The sequence below is a fragment of the Ambystoma mexicanum genome, chromosome 14, assembly GCF_040938575.1.
Source record: "Ambystoma mexicanum isolate Mex_15411 chromosome 14, UKY_AmexF1_1, whole genome shotgun sequence".
NCBI lineage: Eukaryota > Metazoa > Chordata > Amphibia > Caudata > Ambystomatidae > Ambystoma > Ambystoma mexicanum.
Window position 1 is genome coordinate 50244504 of NC_090940.1, and position 6000 is coordinate 50250503.

Here is a 6000-nt window from a genome sequence, read left to right on the forward strand (position 1 = left end):
GCTTTCTGTTTGTTAAAATGATAGCTGTTGTTGAAGTGGGTGCACTTTGCTATTTGGAAAGCAGAGGGCAAGCTACCACTGATTAATTGCATCAGCTGAGTACAGAAGTATATATATATATTACGTGATCAAGCGCTCAGTTGAGCGTGAAACGCGTTGTAAGCGGGCCGTGCCTTTAGGCGTCCTGCCTCTGTTTGTATATGCTGTTTTCCCAGCCTTTTGTTTTGTGCATTTGCACAGCTTATAATTAATTAAATATTTTTCCCTTTTTTCTAATTTGTGTGAGCTGCGCCTTTTTTTCCTTCATTTGGATATGAATTCACGGAGAGTGCGGTCCTTCCCCTCTCCTCTTTTTGTTTACATATATATATATATATATATATATATATATATATATATATATATTACACGGACCACGGTAGCAGCCTGGTTAAATTGCTCAACTCATAGGAAGAGCACTTTTTGGGTGGCTTACAACTGTGCTCCCCTGGACAAATCCTCACCAAACTTTGCAGAAAAGGTATATGGGCTGCTCTGAATTCTTTTAGGAAGTTTGGTGAGGTTTGGTCCAGGGGGCCTAAAGTTATAGGGGGTCCCAAAAAAGGTTTTTTTCTCCATAGACTGAATGGACAAAAACTTTGCACACGTGTGCAGGCCAAACCTTTGGATGGATTTTCATTAAATTTGCGGCAGGAGTGGTGGCATGGTCCCAAAAGCAGGCTTTTGTAAATTTTGTGATAATCAGTCCTGTACTTTTTTAAAAAGCAGGTCCAATGTACGTCTCAAAAAATGTGTGATATCTGGCTCAGCTCCGCTGTCCCATTTCCCTGTTCGCTGTGCGATCAAAAATCTGAATGGGCTGGAGTGTGGCGCAATGTTGGCGGACATTGGACATGCCTGATTGTTGGCTGGAACGAAGCGTGATGAGCGTAATAAGTTTGGGTAATGCTGCCATGCTGTAGCCGAGGATAGTGCGTCGCCGAAAGGGGCTAGAAAACATGCGTTCCGGCATATGGTGGGTGTAAGAGGTGATGGAAAGGGTGGGGGAGTGTATCCGTGCGTACTGTGCCAATTTGCGGGTACCTCTTCAGGCCACTAGCTTATATGGTGACTGCAGGCAGCCTTCGTTACACACAATACATCCTGAGGCAGCCTGTTTTTGTGGTGAGTGCTGGCAGGCTCAGTTGCAGGTAGGGACTGGATTGCACATGACATGAGCATTTTCGCATAGGGTGTACTAGTCTTGTGAGTGGTAAGTCACCAGCACCTTCAATGTATGGCACGTACTGGCGGGAGGGAGCATCTCAGAATTTGAGAGCTTTCTGTTCAGTTTATTCGGCTGGTGTTTGTAGAACTTTGTATGGTGAAGTGAGTGAGGTGCAATATTGGTAAGTGAGGTATGCGAGTGGAGAGAAAGCACGGTGGCACTTAGTGAGTGTTGTGTTGTATGTCATGAGTTTTAGATAATGAATTGTTTATATAAAATGTTTTACTATGTAATGTTTATACAGATTGTTTAATATATTTTTAAACAAAAAAGTCTTTTGCTGATTTTGTAATAAAGTGATGTATTGTAATATGCTAATTGTGTAGCGCTTCAGAGTGTTTGTGGCTAATAAATAAGTATTTGAGACCAAGCATTGGTGATTGAATAGTGTTTCTCTTTTCACCTATGGGGCATAGCATAACGGCAACAGGATTCCCTAGTCCAGAAGTTTGCACAAGCCTTTTTTAGGGGGAAGAATCCTGTGGCCATTTGATCATTTGCCCTCAATCTTTTGTTTGGATATGTGTAGGCATGTCCTCGTGCATTTTCGCTGCGAAGTACACTAGTTATGTACAACTTCCTTGTCCACTAGTGTGTATAGAACTGCATAGGGTTCCAGTGGATGTTTTATGTGGTTAGGTTGTGGCCATTGCGTAGAATACAGAGTACTGCACTGTACTACGATGTATTGGGCCTGTGTACTTAATAGACTGCTGGGAGAAGGGGCAATGTTCGGAAGATTGTGCCCATTGCGCAGATTACTGATTATTGTACTGCACTATGATGTATTGGTTCTGCGCACTTAATAGACTGCAAGGGAGGAGGGGCACTGTTGTGCACATTTTGTGGTTTGGTTGGCAGTACAAGAATACTATGTGAGTGGAAGTGGGTAGATGTGCTGGAGGCTATGTTATGTTTGTGGATTTTGCCAAGTACCTACATGTTTGCATGCATGGCTGTATCATGGCGCAGGTGTTGGATAGCAGTGCCAGTGGCTGTATTACGTTTGTGGGTTCTGGTACCTGGCCACATGTTCACATGCATGGCTGCATAAGGTTGCCATGGGTGTGGCCAAGGCCTAGGCGCTTGGGTGCATGGCCAAAGGCCGTAGGCCGTAGGAGTGCTGGTGGCTGTATTACGTTTGTGGGTTCTGGTACTTGGCCACATGTTCGCATGCATGGCTGCATAACGTTACGGTGGGTGTGGCCAAGGCCTAGGCTCTTGGGTGAATGGCCAAAGGCTGTAGGCCATGCACCCAAGAGCCTAGGCCTTTGCCACACCCACCGCAACATTTTGCAGCCATGCATCCAACACTTGTTTTGCAGCCATGCATCAACACTTGTTTTGCAGCCATGCATCCAACACTCTGATACTGCTATATGGATTTTATTTTTCAATTGCATAGACGCTCTACATTTGGTGCAATACATGCATTCCACGGAAGCCTATTTTGCAATGAGCTCTTCCCTTGTTGATAGAGAGGTATGGCAGGTTTCTATTTCCTGCCACCATGCGGCTACAAAAACAAAATCAGGTGGCAATGTGTTACTATGTCATTGTGCATGTCTGATGTGAAGTACTCCAGTTTCGTACAACTGCTTTTTCCACTAGTTGCAAGTAGGTTTCACATTGTTGCCTTGTATGTGTGGTGTGTCAGCATTGCACATATTGTTGGTTGAAGGGTGTGGTGATTGTCGTTCCATCCTACAGTAGGTTTGGGTCCATGGTTGGACCTGATGGAGTCAACAGTTCTGCAGTGTGTCCACTGGGTGATGTGTTGGAATGCTGTGTGTATAGAAGTGCATAGGGTTCCAGTGCATGTTTTATGTGGTTGGGTTGTGGACATTGCACCGATTACAGAGCACTGCACTGTACTATGATGTGTTGGGTCTGTGTACTTCATAGAGTGCTGGGAGCAGGGGAAATGTTCTGCAGAGTTTGTGGTTTGCTTGGCAGTACAAAAATACTATGTGAGTGGAAGTGGGTCGAGGTGCCGGAGGCTGTGTTATGTTTGTGGATTTTACTAACTACCTACATGTTTGCATGCATGGCTCTATTATGGTGCAGAGGTTTGGTAGGTGTGCCGGTGGCTGTATCACATTTGTGGGTTCTGGTACTGTGTTTTGATGTGGGTTTCCTACGGATAGCTGAGGACATGGGATTCTCCACGTTGTATAGGGAGGGGTGTCAGTGTCTGGGAGACTTTTTTGAGGATGGGACACTGCTTACGTTTTTGCAGTGGCCCGAGAAATTCCATAGACCCATGGGCCAGTTTCTGAACTATGCTTGGTTAGTGAAAAGGATGTCTGAAATGTGGATGGAGCTATCGGTGGAACTGAACCCTATCCCCTGGAAAAAGGCGCTTTTATTAATAGGAGACGGGAAGGGAAGGGGTTGATATCTAGGATCCACTCATTGACACATGGGAAAAAGACTTGGGATATGCCAAAGGATCCTGCAATCCGCTACATAATCTTCTAATCATTTTGGAAGCATCGGGACATTTCCAATGGTTTTTGGGTTTCCAGATCAGTAGGGAAAAGTCGATTATATTCCTGATAGTGCATCTAAGGGATAGGTCCTGGGAATTTTGCCCAGGTTATGGTTTGAAATGGGAGTTTTAATCTTTTAGATACCGTGGGGTGCAAGTTTCCATGACTTGAAGGAGACGTTTATATATAACGAAACAAAGGGAGGCCTCTCACTAGGGTGGGGAACGCTATTACTTTTTGGAAAACATTGCCTCTTTCGCTGATGGGGAGGGTGGCATTATATAAAATGATTATTGTATTTTTTTGTTGACATCCCATATATGATTAAAGGGGTCTTCCACAAGATGCTGGACAGTAAACTCATCAAACTGGTTTGGGGAATAGGCAGGTGAAGGGTGACACTGATGACCTTGCAGAAATCATATTGAACTTGGGGTTTAAATCTGCCAGACTTCAACTGCCACATTCTACTCCAATCTAACACACCCTGTCCCTGGTCAGACCACCACATTCTCCAACCCCACTCCCAACCGGCGTGCCTATGCTCCTTCCCCACTTCCTCCCACCATGTCACGCTGCACAAGGAACCTCACCAAATAACGTCTTTTCCCACTATTGATCAGCCCCACCCTCCCAACCATCGCAAATACAGACCCAACTACCCTTGTCAACTCCTACAACAACCTGATAGCCAATGCAGATGACTCATTTGCTCCCCTCAAAATGCGTAAAGCTAAAGCCACCACAACCAAAAATGCTTGGTTTACCCCTGATCACACATCCATCCAAGCCAGTGAACAAGAATGGGGGTGCAACCCACCACCATCACCAAATTGCACTTTTACTCCATTGCTAGCAAATACAAACAAGCAATAGACAATGCCAACGCCTCTAGCTACAATACCAGCATCTCCAATGCCAACTCTAACTCATGCAAGCTCTTCGCCATCCTGCAAGAATTAGAGACCCCCTCTGCACCACCTTCCAGTATTGCTATTCATGACTCTTGGTGCTACAAAATGCCCTTTCAGGGAAAATTACCTCTCTTCAAAATAAAATCATAGCCAAACAACATCCCATCCATTCCAAATCTCAGCACACCCCTCGTCTTCCTTCACCGCCATCCTTCGTGCCTTTCAACTTCCACCCTATCTCAGAATCAGACCTCACCCTCATCATCCAACCCTCCCGATGTACAGGCGATACCTGCCCAGTCCCACTCATCAAAGATTGCACTGATGCCCTCATTCCACTCGTCACGGCCATCATTAATTCCTCCTTCGAATTTGGCACTGTACCATCCACATTCAAAGAAGCCTGCATCTCTCCCCTCCTAAAAAAACTCCACTTGGTCCATCCACCCCAACCAACTACCGCCTCATCACCACAGTACCATTCCTTCTGAAAATCCCTGAAAGAACAGCATTTCTCCAGATCCAAACCTACCTTGAACAACACCATATCCTTAGCCTCCGGTAATCCAGATGCCAAACTCAACATTAAACTGAGTCTGTCTAGCTGGACCTCACGAACCAACTAAACAACTTCTGTGACAGGGACAAACTCACCCTCCTTCTCCTGCTGGACCTCTCTGCTGCCTAAGACCTAGTGGACCACCAAACTCTCTGCACTCATCTTACCTCTGCAACTCATTTCTCGCCCATGCCACCAAATTGATTGCATCAATCCTAGCTGACAGATCCTCCCTTATCTACATCGGCAACTTGCCATCCACATCAGTCTCTCGTGGAGTCCTTAAAGGCTCCTGTGTATCCCCTACCATTTATAATATTTACTCAAAACCCTGCTTTGACCACCTTGACTCTTTAGACATCTTCCTCACTAAATTTGCCGATGACACCCAGGTCCACATCCCCCTCTCTGGCACTCACCTAGAAGACACCACCAACCTCAATGCCATTTATATAACTATCCAAGTCTGAATTGCATCCCACTATCTCTGCCTTAACAATGACAAAACTGAGATCCTGATCGTTGGCACTCAATCATCTCTTACCAAACTGGACCCTGCCTACAAATCCTTCCATATTGACGGTAATACAATCCCTGCATCCCCGTCATAAAAACTCTAGGGGTTCATCTCGATGCTGGATTTAACTTTTATGGACTTCATTCATTCACGGTGCGTCACCCTTTCTCAACTCTCATGCTGGACTTCCTTTGCATCTTGTACTCATGGTGGCCCTGAATCATGCTATTCCCATCCTCATCTTGTATCCT